The 16,399-nt window shown below is 38.8% G+C and overlaps 2 long non-coding RNA genes across 2 annotated transcripts; both read right to left on the bottom strand.

Annotated features, from left to right (window-relative positions):
• Positions 1-1,604: 1,604 nt before the first annotated feature.
• On the bottom strand, positions 1,605-2,305 carry LOC141350943 (uncharacterized). Its single transcript, XR_012359039.1, has 2 exons — positions 2,109-2,305; positions 1,605-1,760 (listed from the first exon to the last, which is right to left on the bottom strand). It is a non-coding gene; the product is annotated as an uncharacterized lncRNA (long non-coding RNA).
• A 1,514-nt stretch (positions 2,306-3,819) lies between these two features.
• On the bottom strand, positions 3,820-4,960 carry LOC141350942 (uncharacterized). The gene is made up of 3 exons (XR_012359038.1): positions 4,796-4,960; positions 4,098-4,422; positions 3,820-4,031 (listed from the first exon to the last, which is right to left on the bottom strand). It is a non-coding gene; the product is annotated as an uncharacterized lncRNA (long non-coding RNA).
• Positions 4,961-16,399: the final 11,439 nt, after the last annotated feature.

Genomic DNA, 16,399 nt, shown 5'->3' with positions numbered 1-16,399 from the left:
CGTATTCAATAATAATAACCGTTTGTGTGCGCGTGTCTTGTTTTACTTCCAGGGAGCAGAAAGCAGCAAAGTCTAATTCCTGGTATTTACAGTGCTGATATTCACAGCAGTAAGTCATTGGCACATTTACGTCCACATTATTTAGGTTAGGCTAAGATCTGTGTTTTTGAGACCGTATTAAAGTTGCTTTTAGGTTCAATTATAACGATCAATTCTCAAGAATCAACCCAGCAAACAGAGGACATTCCCCTAAGGTTCCCATTTGGTTCATTTTTGGAAACAAAATAATAACGTTCTGGGAACGTTCCCTGTAGGTTATATTTATAATAACCTACAGAGAACGTTCCATGCAGGTTATTTTTAGGTTTAATGTATATCCTGGGTCATTCTACGGAAATGTCAATTTTTCTGTCCTTAGACTTTACAGAAATATTACACTTGAAAAACACTTTAGGGTTACAATTTTTTATATTTTAAAATTAAACTATGTTTTTTTTAAACAATTACTATGGAAGTAAATCTGTGCCGTTGGGTTTTGAATTCTAATTCTTAGCACTGAATTTTTTTACATCAAATTTTTAACATTGAATTTTATTTTGCATCTAAATCATACTTTGAATTTTAAAAGCCATCGAATTTCTAGCACTGTTTTTTTGCTTATGATATTTTTTTCAATGCTTTAAAAAAATCAGTGTAAAAAAATTCAATGTCTAAAAAAATTCAGTGCAAAATAATTTAGCGTCTCAAAAAATTCTGTGTAAAAATATTCAGAGTCAACATCCGGGGAAGCAAGGAGAAGCAATCGATCCCTGTATCAAATCATTCAACATCCAGCCAATCATTTATGCTCTATTCATGTGACACCGAAACGGGAAGTCGGTGAAGTTCAGGCAAAGGGTTTATTTGCATTAACATACGAACACATTTTTCACATCTGGCAGATCGTATCATCAGTATATCAGGACCCTATTACATTTACATTTATCAACATCAAAGTGGCTTCTGTATTTAGATGTGTGATCGATCCCGTGCGGGGAGACGCGCTGGATGAATAGCTGTCAATCTAGCTACAACTGGCTTTAACCATACCCAGTCGGCATTTCAACGTTGATTCAACGTCAGGTATCAACGTTGGATTACCTTTCAGTTTAGCAAAAAATTTCAACGTTGATTTCACGACGTTGTTTCAACGTCACACTTTCAACATAGGTTAATTATGGTTGATATCATGACGCAATTTCAACCTTCTATTTCCTTGTTGTTTTTAACACTAAATATAGATTTTTACTTTACACTGCTATACTCACTAAATGATTTACTGTAAACGTGTAATTTTTAGTGCAATTATCATATGAATGCAACTTGCTACGCATAACTTACAGTACAACCCCATTCATAAAACTAAACACTTAAGGAAGGTAAAGTTTAAATGTGGAAAAATAAGATGGCAGGTGCCTACCCTTTCCAAATAAACATGAAAGCAGCTGTTAAAAATATTTTTTATGGATAAAAACACATTCTTTCAAACAGTTAGGTTTCCAGTTAGTAGTGCAGAAGTGGAATTTTCTAAATATAGAATAAAATCATAAAATATGAAAACAAAATCATGTTTAAAAGTCATTTTATTAATCTGAATAGAAAAACTTTATTCAAGAAAAACTGCAAATATGAATTTTGTTGTTGGTTTAGTTGACAGTCTTCTTATGGCCACCACCACCCATCTATTCTAGCTCATGCTGTACTTAATACGATGACAGCATCTAAAGAGGGAAAAAACAAGATATTTAATTTTCAAAAAATGCTGCATTTTAGCCCATGTACAAAAAAATCATGTTATTGCACATCAGGGCAAGATGCCTTTTCTTTGATAGTCTGACTTGAAACATTGCATAGCCATCTGATGAAGGAAGAAAGCTGTTGTGTTTACGAAGATGACAATGAGGTTCAATTAAGATCATCTACAGTGCATTCAGATATTATCATACACCTTTCACTTTCAAATTTTATGTTGTTGCATGATACTGCAATTGTTCAGATATTTTTACAAAGTAAAAACAGAATTTTAGAAACTTTTGCAAATGTATGAAAAAAGAAAACATCATATTTACATTATACATATTCAGACCCTTTGCAACAACATCTGCAATTTAGCTCAGTTGTCTCCAATTTCTCTTGAGGTTGCTGAGATGTTTCTACACCTTAAAGCGTCCTGATGAACACAAAATATTTTTTAAGGAATGTCTGGAACCAAACTGACAAGAAGCACCATTGACTTACATAGTAAGATAAAAGAATACTATGGTAGTGAATGTTTTTTTTTTTTACTCAAACCTTTATTTAACCAGGATAAAAACTCCTTGAGATTAAAAATCTCTTTTACAAGAGTGTCCTGGCAAGTGGCAGCAACGTGGTTACAAATAAATAAAAAACATTTACAGGTAAATACATAAACACACTTTCACTCATCATACACAAACAGCAATGTCATCAAAAAATTCCTGGGACCCAATTCAATTTAAAACAATGACAGACAGACTGCCTCTCTTCAAGATCCTTTAAAAAACCCTTAAAAGAATTAAGTGAAACCAACTCTTTCAAATGTAACTGATTCTGAAGCTGATTCCAAGCAGATGCAGCTGCATAACTAAACGCCTTTTTGCCAAAATCAGTGCGGGCTTTAGGGACTATCAATAAAAACAGATCATGTGAACGCAGATAGTGTGACCCAGCAGATCTAGGGAGAATATAAGTGTTCAGATAAGGAGGAAGTAGTCCTAAAACTGCTTTATAAATAAAAAGATGCCAATGCATCCAACGCCGAATGGACAGGGAGAACCACTCGACCCGAGAATATAACAAACAGTGATGAGTATGAGATTTTATATTGGTGATAAATCTTAAGGCTCCATGAAACGCCGTGTCCAAAGCATGAAGACACTGGGAGGATGAACGCATGTATAAAATATCACCATAATCCAAGACAGATAGGAATGTTGCATTTACAAGTTCTTTTTTGCATCAAAAGATAAACAAGACTTCATTCTAAAAAAAAACTAATTTCAATCTCAGTTTTTTAACCAAATCTTGGATATGCAATGTAAAAGACAATGATTGATCAATAGTTATACCCAAGTATCTGTAATGTGACACTTCTTCAATTTCTGTTCCAGAAAATGTATAAATGGCTGGAACATTGTTTTTAATTAATTTTCCACGAGTGAAAGTCATAACTTTAGTTTTTTTAACATTTAATACCAGTTTTAAAATAGCCAGATTTTGTTGCAAAATGTTAAAAGCAGTTTGTAAATTTGTGATAGCTTGAACAACTGTAGATCCAGAACAATAGAGAACAGTGTCATCAGCATAATAATGATAGTTTATGTTATTTATATTATGGCAGAGATTGTTTGTATAAATAATAAAAAGAAGAGGTCCAAGGATTGAGCCTTGAGGCACCGCTTTTAAAATATTTAGAGAGGCAGATGTAAGGCCGTCTACTTGCACACATTGTGTTCTCCCTAATAAATAACTGTTTAACCATCCCACTGCTTGTTCAGATAGTCCAATAGAGGCGAGTCTATGAAGGAGTATTTTATGGTCCACTGTGTCAAAAGCTTTTGACAAATCAACAAACAGTGCTGCATGCTAACAAATGATTCCATTAGTTTGGCTAATACTGACAATTTAGAAATAGGCCTATAATTATTTATGTTAGCCGGATCACCACCTTCATGAAGGGGGAAGACATTGGCAGATTTCCAGATAGCTGGAATGGTGTTTCTGATCGATTTGGTTACAAATTAATCCAATACCGAATGGTTAAGTGATATCAACTTTATATTTTCAACATCCCCAAATGAGATGCTTAACAAAGCAAACACTGACAGGTTGCTTTACGTTTGGGTCAAACAGCCTTTTGTGTAGTCCCTTACCAATGAAATTGAAGATGGACTTCAGAACCTCTGGACGGTCTGTGTAAGACTTTAAACTTGCCCAGACCAGCAAGGCATCTTGTTAGCAGACATCCCGACCTGATCAAAAACTTTTGATTAGGAGATGTTCTGGTTCTATTTTTAATATATGTTTTACAAACTTACCACATGTGATCTGGCAAAGCGACTTATGAAACGGCATCTTCCCAAATCTCCTCTTCAGGCTCATCTTAGCGATCATTGCATTTGATAAAGTTTGGAAAAAGAAAAACATATTTCATTAGTATAGAAATATAAATGCAATGTTTTGGTTAGAAATACAGAAAACTGTGGCCCAAGTACAACTTTTAAAGAAATTAAGAATGTTTAAATTTTTTGTCATAACACTATTCATTACCTTTTAAGGGGGAATGATTTGGGGATCTGGAAAGACACACAACTTCAGCTCTCTGTATTGTATCACACGTCTTCAAATTGCATGTTGATCTGCCTACAATTTAAAACACATAATAAAATAAAAACAAGTCATGGTCCCTTTTAAAAGGAAACATAAATTGTGAAATACAAAACACTGTATCTTAATTATTAGGATTTTTTCTGTCAATTTGAAGCCTCTCTAAAACTTGCATCAACATCCACTATGAACACTGGATTAATTTTTGTCTGTGTCTACTGAAAACAAACTGTTTGAAATATGTAGGCCTACATACTGTAGAAGGAATAGTGGCATACAAAAAGATTAATTGCTGTGCTGAAAAGTAACCATTGTCAAATTTGTTTCTTATATTTTCCTAATGACAATGATAAACCATTCTTGAGAAACAAGTAGCAGGTGTTTTTAAAAAGCCACTCTCAATTCTCACCTGTGAAGTTTCTCGTGTTTGTGTGTCATTCTGTTTCTGACCTGACAACCCTTGCTGTCTGTTTCTTGTTCAATCTTGACAAAATATAAAAAAGTAAAATTAGTGCAATATTGGGAGAGAATTCTATAATGACCTTTATCAAAACATGAATGCATACACTTGCATACTGCAAAGTAAATATTGTAGAATAGCAGGGTTAACACAACATTACCTGATCCAGACAGATGTAGTGGCTGTTGATGCATGAAAATCTCAGCATTGACAAGATCATCACTATTCTAATTTGAAGGGCTCTGATAACGAAGACATTACAAAAGAGTTATAAAAATATACTAAAAACAAGAGCACATTTGTCTAGATAACCAATATTTTCTATTTCCATTAAAACTTGCTAACTATTCATCAAGTAAGCAAAATTACACCGTTACAATGTATTTTAATTCAAATAGAACATGCCAACTTACACAACATGATATTTTCGTACAAAGAGTTAACTTAAGTGTTTTATGCGCTTAAAATCATGGATACTGCGCGAATGACCGCAGCATAAACGTAACGTGATTGACTGATTGCCATGGAAACATGAGGGTCACGTCGACTATCTTGTCCCTTTTAATTTTATAACTGCATTTATACACATTACCCCGTCGAGAAAACCTCAGCATGATTAATATTGGATTCAACGCCCATGTTATAACGTCATCAATAAGTTTGGATTAATGTCATTAACACGAACTACTATACGTATCCGTTATTGCGAATTCGTGAGCCATAAAACACCAACATCTCATCTAAGTTTTAACACTTTATCAGTAATATGAATTTGAGAAATAGAGCAGCTTAACTGACCGCACCACACTCGAGCTGCTCCTCCTTACAAAAGGCTGATAGGTGTCTGTGGCGCTTGTAAGACCTCTCGGATATAAGTTACGCTGACTGAACTACGAAATCAACACCTTTTCACCGAAGTTGTCCAAAAAAGCCCTTACATTTATAACTAGTTGCTTTACCTGAACTTGACTTTCACTCACATGCTTTTTACCAACAAAGTTAATGTGAAACATGAGGATGACCATCCCGACTCCACTGTTTTAGTCTGCCTTAATAACGGGCTTTTGGCTCTGTCTGAAGTTATACGTTTTTGTTCTGTAGCCTACTTTGTTCACTCACATATTTCTATATCAACCATAAACTGTTTTTAGTTGGCTTATAAAAGCCAACATACTGTTCTTCAGTCTAAACTTATTATTATTAGTGGTGGTGCTTGCATTTATGCAAGGCATCACTATTACTATTGCTCATACTTATTATGTTGGCTTGAAAAAGCCAACATACTGTTCTTCATCTTAATCTTATTATTAGTGCTGCTTGCATTTATGCAAGGCATCACTATTACTATTCCTCAGGGATATTATTAGCCAACATACTGTTGTTGTATCTAAACTTATTATTATTAGTGGTGCTTGCATTTATGCAAGGCATCACTTTTATTATTAGTGGTGCTTGCATTTATGCAAAGCATCACTATTACTATTCCTCAGGGATATTATTATGTTGGCTTTGAAAAGCCTTATATCTCTGGATCCGAACATCATAGAGACATGGGGGTTGGGTCTTTTGGTCATGTTAGCCTTATGCTAGCTTCATGCTAAGTCATACTAGCTTCATGCTAGTTTCATGCTAGCTTTATGCTAATTTCATAATAAATCTTGCTAACTTTATGCTAAATCATGTTAGCATGATGCTAGCTTCATGCTAATTCATGTTAGCATGATGCTAGCTTCATGCTAATTCATGTTAGCATGATGTTAGCTTCATGCTAATTCATGTTAGCATAATGCTAACTTCATGCTAATTCATGTTAGCATCATGCTAGCTTCATGCTAATTCATGTTAGCATGATGTTAGCTTCATGCTTATTCATGTTAGCATCATGCTAGCTTCATGCTAATTCATGTTAGCATCATGCTAGCTTCATGCTAATTCATGTTAGCATGATGTTAGCTTCATGCTTATTCATGTTAGCATCATGCTAGCTTCATGCTAATTCATGTTAGCATCATGCTAGCTTCATGCTAATTCATGTTAGCATCATGCTAGCATCATGCTAATTCATGTTAGCATCATGCTAGCTTCATGCTAATTCATGTAAGCTTCATGCTAGCTTCATGCTAATTCATGTTAGCATCATGCTAGCTTCATGCTAATTCATGTTAACATCATGCTAGCTTCATGCTAATTCATGTTAGCTTCATGGTAATTCATGTTAGCATCATGCTAGCTTCATGCTAATTCATATTAGCATCATGCTAGCTTCATGCTAATTCATGTCAACATCATGCTAGCTTCATGCTAATTCATGTTAGCATCATGTTAGCTTCATGCTAATTCATGTTAGCATCATGCTAATTCATGTTAACATCATGCTAGCTTCATGCTAATTCATGTCAACATCATGTTAGCTTAATGCTAATATGTGTTAACATAATGCTAACTTCATGCTAATTCATGTTAGCATCATGCTAGCTTCATGCTAATTCATGTTAGCATCATGCTAGCTTCATGCTAATTCATGTTAGCTTCATGCTAGCTTCATGCTAATTCATGTTAGCTTCATGCTAGCTTCATGCTAATTCATGTAAGCATCATGTTAGCTTCATGCTAATTCATGTTAGCATCATGCTAATTTATGTTAGCATCATGCTAGCTTCATGCTAATTCATGTTAGCTTAATGTTAATTCATGTTAGCTTCATGCTAATTCATGTTATCATCATGCTAGCTTCATGCTAATTCATGTTAGCATCATGCTAGCTTCATGCTAATTCATGTTATCATCATGCTAATTCATGTTAGCATCATGCTAGCTTCATGCTAATTCATGTTAGCATCATGCTAACTTCATGCTAATTCATGTTAACATCATGTTAGCTTCCTGCTAATTCATGTTAGCATCATGTTAGCTTCCTGCTAATTCATGTTAGCATCATGTTAGCTTCCTGCTAATTCATTTTAGCATCATGCTAACTCATGCTAATTCATGTTAACATCATGTTAACTTAGTGCTAAATCATGTTTACGGAAAGTTAGACTACTAAACTAAACTTGTTTTAAGTTTCTCTCAAACTGTTTTAAACGTTTAGGCCAAGCTTTGTCAAGCCAACATAAAGTTTGTCTTCAAACTTTTCTATCTAGTTGCTTTTAAACTTATATCTTATTATTATTCTACCCCTCCAAAATTTCTGACACTAACTCGTCCTAGAGCTTTCAAGCAACATGCACCAAATTTTCCACGGACCTTCAAACTGGTCTGACTTAGTGTGCTATATCTTTTCTAACTGGTGGGACCTTCCGAATTCCTAAACGGGGCGCTCAAACGCCCCAAAATTCCCATTGACTTAACATTGAGACAAACATCATGCTAGCTTCATGCTAACATCATGCTAGCTTCATGCTTATCATGCTAAAATCATGTTAACTTCATGCTAATCATGCTAACATCATGCTAATCATGCTCGCATCATGCTAGCTTCATGCTAATCATGCTAGCATCATGCTAGCTTCATGCTAATCATGCTAGCATCATGCTAGCTTAATGCTAATCATGTTAACATCATGTTAGCTTCATGCTAATCATGCTAGCATCATGCTAGCTTCATGCTAATCATGCTAACATCATGCTAGCTTCATGCTAATCATGCTAGCATCATGTTAGCTTCACGCTAATCATGCTAACCTCATGTTTACTTCATGCTAATCATGCTAGCCTCATGCTAGCTTCATGCTAATCATGCTAGCATCATGTTAGCTTCATGCTAATCATGCTAACATCATGGTAGCTTCATGCTAATCATGCTAGCTTCATGCTAATCATGATAGAATCATGCTAGCTTCATGCTAATCATGTAAGCGTCATGCTAGCTTCATGCTAATCATGTTAGCATCATGCTAGCTTCATGCTAATCATGCTAGCATCATGTTAGCTTCATGCTAATCATGTTAGCATCATGCTACCTTCATGCTAATCATGCTAGCTTCATGATAATCATGTTAGCTTCATGCTAGCTTCATGCTAATCATGCTAACATCATGCTAGCTTCATGCTAATCAAGAAAGCATCATGCTAGCTTCATGCTAATCATGCTAACATCATGGTAGCTTCATGCTAATCATGCTAACATCGTGCTAGCTTCATGCTAATCATGTTAGCTTCATGCTAATCATGCTAGCATTGTACTAGCTTCATGCTAATCATGCTAACTTCATGCTAATCATGCTAACTTCATGCTAATCATGCTAACTTCATTCCAATCATGTTGTCTTCATGATAAATCAAGCTGTATTCATTCTTAATCATGCATGCAAACAACCAGCTAGACTAAATTGAACATCTTAACTTTACGTTTATCCTGTGAAACTGTTCAGGCTACGCTTTTTCAAGCCGACATAAAGTTTGTCTTCAAACTTTAATATCTAGTTAGTGGTGCTTGCATTTATGCAAGGCATCACTATTACTATTGTGCGGGGATATTATTAGTGGTGCTTGCATTTATGCAAGGCATCACTATTATTATTGCTCATACTTATTATTATGTTGGCTTGACAAAGCCAACATACTGTTGTTGTATCTAAACTTATTATTAGTGGTGCTTGCATTTATGCAAGGCATCACTATTATTATTGCTCATACTTATTAGTGGTGCTTGCATTTATGCAAGGCATCACTATTATTATTCGTCAGGGATATTCTTCTTCTTCTTCTTCTTCTTACATCCGGACACTTTTTTCGGCACGTAACTCGTCCCGCACGGTTTGTTGTAGACCCATGAAAGAGGGCTCAAATCGACCGGATTATTGAGGAGAGGTGTGCTATGACTTTTATAAGGGATCGGGTGCAGGATTTCCGAAAGGGGGGCGTAAAACCACCCGAAAAATCCCATTGACTTAACATTGGGCCCAACTTTGACGGGTCATAGCTCCTCTCAAGGATTTTGTAGAAACATGTGGGTTACAGCATTTAAAGAGGGTGATAGGCTTTGTAAGAACATACATCACATTCGGGTGTGAGCTGTACCCCTGGGGTGTAAGAGGCTCCCAAAAGTGCCCTAATGAAAAGTCAATGGGGCAAAATCCCATAGACTTAACATTGCAAAAACTTTAACGGGTCATAGGAATGAGTGAGGATTTTGTAGAGACATGTTGGTTACTAAATTTGAAGAGGGTGGTAGGCTCTGTAAGAACATACATGACATTGGGGTGTAAGTTGTACCCCTGGGGTGTAAGAGGCACCCGAAAATTACCATTGACTTATAATGGGGCAGGAAAAATGCCCATATAAGGGAATAAAACAGTTCGAGATGGGATATCTTTGCTTTACAGTGTCGTAGAGATAAGTGGGTGGGCTCATTTCACTCGGGCATCCAATCAGTCTCTCAGGATCATCCCAGAGCTATTAAGCCACGCCCCTAGCAACAATTTTGGGCACCCTAGCAACATCTCCCATAGACTGCCATTATAAAATGCCCCGATGGATATCTTTGCAGCACAGTGTCATAGAGACATGGGGGTGGGCTCATTTTACTCAGGCATCCAATCAGTCTCTCAGGATCCTTACATACGTATTAAGCCACGCCCCTAGCAACCACTTTTGAGCACCCTAGCAACATAAAATTCAAATAGTTATATCTCGGCATCCGAACATCGTAGAGACACGGGGGTTGGACCGTTTGACTCGTGACTCAGTGTGTAATCATTATGGTATGACTAATTTTTCCCTAGCAACCAAATACAGTACCCTAGCAACAGAGTAAACAAAGCCTTTTATCTCAGCATCAGAACATCATAGAGACACGGGGGTTGGACCGTTTTACTTGTGACTCGGAGTGTAACAACTGGTCACATCATTGGCCACTCCCAAGCCACGCCCCTAGCAACCAAATTTTAGTACCCTAGCAACTGAATAAACAAAGCCTTATATCTCCGCATCACAATATCGTAGAGACACGGGGGCTGGACTATTTTACTTGTGACTCGACATGTAATCACTAGTGGTTGCCAATTTTTCCCCTAGCAACTAAATACAGTACCCTAGCAACAGAGTAAACAAAGCCTTATATCTCCGAATCAGAACATCGTAGAGACACGGGGGTTGGACCGTTTGACTCGTGACTCAGAGTGTAATCACTATGGGATGCAATTTTTTTCCCTAGCAACCAAATACAGTACCCTAGCAACAGAGTAAACAAAGCCTTATATCTCAGCATCAGAACATCGTAGAGACACGGGGGTTGGACCGTTTGACTCGTGACTCGGCGTGTAATCACTATGGGATGCCAATTTTTTCCCTAGCAACCAAATACAGTACCCTAGCAACAGAGTAAACAAAGCCTTATATCTCAGCATCAGAACATCGTAGAGACACGGGGGTTGGCCCGTTTGACTCGTGACTCAGAGTGTAATCATTATGGGATGCCAATTTTTTCCCTAGCAACCAAATACAGTACCCTAGCAACAGAGTAAACAAAGCCTTATATCTCCGCATCAGAACATCGTAGAGACACGGGGGTTGGACCGTTTGACTCGTGACTCGGCGTGTAATCACCATGGGATGCCAATTTTTTCCCTAGCAACCAAATACAGTACCCTAGCAACAGAGTAAACAAAGCCTTATATCTCAGCATCAGAACATCGTAGAGACACGGGGGTTGGACCGTTTGACTCGTGACTCAGAGTGTAATCATTATGGGATGCCAATTTTTTCCCTAGCAACCAAATACAGTACCCTAGCAACCGGATAAACACAGCCTTATATCTCCGCATCAGAACATCGTAGAGACACGGGAGTTGGATCGTTTTACTTTTGGCTTGAAGTATAATCATATATGGTCCCCAGAATTTTGCCACGGCAAGCACCACTCACATTTTCTTCAGGAAATGTACCTATCTAGTTAGTGGTGCTTGCATTTATGCAAGGCATCACTATTACTATTCCTCAGGGATATTATTATTTTTATATCTTTATTCTTATGTCGCATAAATTTCGGCGCGTAACTCGTCCCACACGGTTTGTCGTAGACCCATAAAAGAGGGCCCAAATTGACCGGTTTATTGAGGAATGGTGTGCTATATCTTTTTTAAGGGATCGGGTGCAGGATTTTCGAAAGGGGGGCGAAAAACCACCCGAAAAATCCCATTGACTTAACATTGCGCCCAACTTTGACCAGTCATAGCTCCACTCGAGGATTTTGTAGAAACATGTGGGTTACAACATTTGAAGAGGGTGGTAGGCTCTGTAAGAACATATATCACATTGGGGTGTAAGTTGTACCCCTGGGGTGTAAGAGGCACCCGAAATTTCCCATTGACTTATAATGGGGCAGGAAACATGCCCATATAAGGGAATAAAAAAGTTCCAGATGAGATATCTTTGCTTTACAATGTCGTAGAGACAAGGGGGTGGGCTCATTTTACTCAGAGATCCAATCAATCTATCAGGATAGTCCCAGAGCTATTAAGCCACGCCCCTAGCAACCATTTTGGGCACCCTAGCAACATCTCCCATAGACTGCCATTATAAAATGCCCAGATGGATATCTTTGCAGCACAGTGTCATAGAGACATGGGGGTGGGCTCATTTTATTCAGGCATCCAATCAGTCTCACAGGATCCTTACATAGGTATTAAGCCACGCCCCTAGCAACCACTTTTGAGCACCCTAGCAACATAAAATTCAAACAGTTATATTTCCGCATCAGAACATCGTAGAGACACGGGGGTTGGACCGTTTGACTTGTGACTCAGAGTGTAATCACTATGGGATGCCAATTTTTTCCCTAGCAACCAAATACAGTACCCTAGCAACAGAGTAAACAAAGCCTTATATCTCCGCATCAGAACATCGTAGAGACACGGGGGTTGGACCGTTTGACTCGTGACTCAGAGTGTAATCTTAATGGGATGCCAATTTTTTCCTTAGCAACCAAATACAGTACCCTAGCAACAGAGTAAACAAAGCCTTATATCTCCGCATCAGAACATCGTAGAGAAACGGGGGTTGGACCGTTTGACTCGTGACTCGGAGTGTAGTCATTATGGGATGCCAATTTTTTCCCTAGCAACCAAATACAGTACCCTAGCAACAGAGTAAACAAAGCCTTATATCTCCGCATCAGAACATCGTAGAGACACGGGGGTTGGACCGTTTGACTCATGACTCAGAGTGTAATCATTATGGGATGCCAATTTTTTCCCTAGCAACCAAATACAGTACCCTAGCAACAGAGTAAACAAAGCCTTATATCTCCGCATCAGAACATCGTAGAGACACGGGGGTTGGACCGTTTGACTTGTGACTCGGAGTGTAATCATTATGGGATGCCAATTTTTTCCCTAGCAACCAAATACAGTACCCTAGCAACAGAGTAAACAAAGCCTTATATCTCCGCATCAGAACATCGTAGAGACACGGGGGTTGGACCGTTTGACTCGTGACTCGGAGTGTAATCATTATGGGATGCCAATTTTTTCCCTAGCAACTAAATACAGTACCCTAGCAACAGAGAAAACAAAGCCTTATATCTCCGCATCAGAACATCATAGAGAAACGGGGGTTGGACCATTTGACTCGTGACTCGGAGTGTAATCATTATGGGATGCCAATTTGTTCCCTAGCAACCAAATACAGTACCCTAGCAACAGAGTAAACAAAGCCTTTTATCTCCGCATCAGAACATCGTAGAGACATGGGGATTGGACCGTTTGACTCGTGACCCGGAGTGTAATCAATATTGGATGTCAAATTTTTCCCTAGCAACCAAATAAACAAAGCCTTATATCTCCGCATCAGAACATCGTAGAGACACGGGGGTTGGACCGTTTGACTCGTGACTCAGAGTGTAATCATTATGGGATGCCAATTTTTTCCCTAGCAACCAAATACAGAACCCTAGCAACAGAGTAAACAAAGCCTTATATCTCCGCATCAGAACATCGTAAAGACACGGGGGTTGGACCGTTTGACTCGTGACTCGGCGTGTAATCATTATGGGATGCCAATTTTTTCCCTAGCAACCAAATACAGTACCCTAGCAACAGAGTAAACAAAGCCTTATATCACGGCATCAGAACATCATAAAGACACGGGGGGTGGACCGTTTGACTCGTGACTCAGAGTGTAATCATTATGGGATGCCAATTTTTTCCCTAGCAACCAAATACAGTACCCTAGCAACAGAGTAAACAAAGCCTTATATCTCTGCATCAGAACATCGTAGAGACACGGGGGTTGGACCGTTTGACTCGTGACTCAGAGTGTAATCATTATGGGATGCCAATTTTTTCCCTAGCAACCAAATACAGTACCCTAGCAACAGAGTAAACAAAGCCTTATATCTCCGCATCAGAACATCGTAGAGACACGGGGGTTGGACCGTTTGACTCGAGACTCAGAGTGTAATCATTACGGGATGCCATTTTTTTCATAGCAACCAAATACAGTACCCTAGCAACAGAGTAAACAAAGCCGTATATCTCCGCATCAGACATCGTAGAGACACGGGGGTTGGACCGTTTGACTCGTGACTCAGAGTGTAATCATTATGGGATGCCATTTTTTTCCCTAGCAACCAAATACAGTACCCTAGCAACAGAGTAAACAAAGCCTTATATCTCAGCATCAGAACATCGTAGAGACACGGGGGTTGGACCGTTTGACTCGTGACTCAGAGTGTAATCACTATGGGATGCCAATTTTTTCCATAGCAACCAAATACAGTACCCTAGCAACAGAGTAAACAAAGCCTTATATCTCGGCATCCGAACATCGTAGAGACACGGGGGTTGGACCGTTTGACTCGTGACTCAGAGTGTAATCATTATGGGATGCCAATTTTTTCCCTAGCAACCAAATACAGTACCCTAGCAACAGAGTAAACAAAGCCTTATATCTCCGCATCAGAACATCGTAAAGACACGGGGGTTGGACCGTTTGACTCGTGACTTGGTGTGTAATCATTATGGGATGCCAATTTTTTCCCTAGCAACCAAATACAGTACCCTAGCAACAGAGTAAACAAAGCCTTATATCTCCGCATCAGAACATCTTAAAGACACGGGGGTTGGACCGTTTGACTCGTGACTCAGAGTGTAATCATTATGGGATGCCAATTTTTTCCCTAGCAACCAAATACAGTACCCTAGCAACAGAGTAAACAAAGCCTTATATCTCCGCATCAGAACATCATAGAGACACGGGGGTTTGACCGTTTGACTCGTGACTCGGAGTGTAATCACTATGGGATGCCAAATTTTTCCCTAGCAACCAAATACAGTACCCTAGCAACAGAGTAAACAAAGCCTTATATCTTCGCATCAGAACATCGTAGAGACACGGGGGTTGGACCGTTTGACTAGTGACTCAGAGTGTAATCACTATGGGATGCCAATTTTTTCCCTAGCAACCAAATACAGTACCCTAGCAACAGAGTAAACAAAGCCTTATATCTCAGCATCAGAACATCGTAGAGACACGGGGGTTTGACTGTTTGACTCGTGACTCAGCGTGTAATCATTATAGGATGCCAATTTTTTCCCTAGCAACCAAATACAGTACCCTAGCAACAGAGTAAACAAAGCCTTATATCTCCGCATCAGAACATCGTAGAGACACGGGGGTTGGACCGTTTGACTCGTGACTCAGAATGTAATCACTATGGGATGCCAATTTTTTCCCTAGCAACCAAATACAGTACCTTAGCAACAGAGTAAACAGAGACTTATATCTCCGCATCAGAACATCGTAGAGACACGGGGGTTGGACCGTTTTACTTGTAACTCGGCGTGTAATCAATATGGGATGCCATTTTTTCCCCTAGCAACCAAAAACAGTACCCTAGCAACAGAGTAAACAAAACCTTATATCTCCGCATCAGAACATCGTAGAGACACTGGCTTTGGATCGTTTTACTCGTGACTAGAAGTATAATCATATACTGTCCCCAGAAATTTGCCACGGCAAGCACCACTTCACATTTTCTTTAGGAAATGTACCTATCTAGTTATAATTATTATTCTTATGTCTGGACACTTTTTCGGCGCGTAACTCGTCCCGCACGGTTTGCCGTAGTCCCACGAAAGAGGGCTCAAATCGACCGGATTATTGAGGAGAGGTGTGCTATGACTTTTATAAGCGATCGGGTGCAGGATTTCCGAAAGGGGGGCGAAAAATCACCCAAAAAATCCCATTGACTTAACATTGCGCCGAACTTTGACGGGTCATAGCTCTGCTCGAGGATTATGTAGAAACATGTGGGTTACATTGTTTGAAGAGGGTGGTAGGCTCTATAAGAACATACATAACATTGGGGTGTAAGCTGTACCCCTGGGGTGTAAGAGGCACCCGAAATTTCCCATTGACTTATAATGGGGCAGGAAACACGCCCATATAAGGGAATACAAACATTTCCAGATGGGATATCTTCGCTTTACAGTGTCGTAGAGATAAGTGGGTGGGCTCTTTTTACTCGGGCATCCAATCAGTCTCTCAGGATCATCTCAGATCTATTAAGCCACGCCCCTAGCAACCACTTTTGAGCACCCTAGCAACATC

Source organism: Misgurnus anguillicaudatus, chromosome 19, assembly GCF_027580225.2.
Source record: "Misgurnus anguillicaudatus chromosome 19, ASM2758022v2, whole genome shotgun sequence".
In the NCBI taxonomy this organism is placed as follows: domain Eukaryota; kingdom Metazoa; phylum Chordata; class Actinopteri; order Cypriniformes; family Cobitidae; genus Misgurnus; species Misgurnus anguillicaudatus.
Note: the sequence above shows the minus strand (reverse complement) of the source record. Positions and strands in the feature narration are given on the sequence as shown.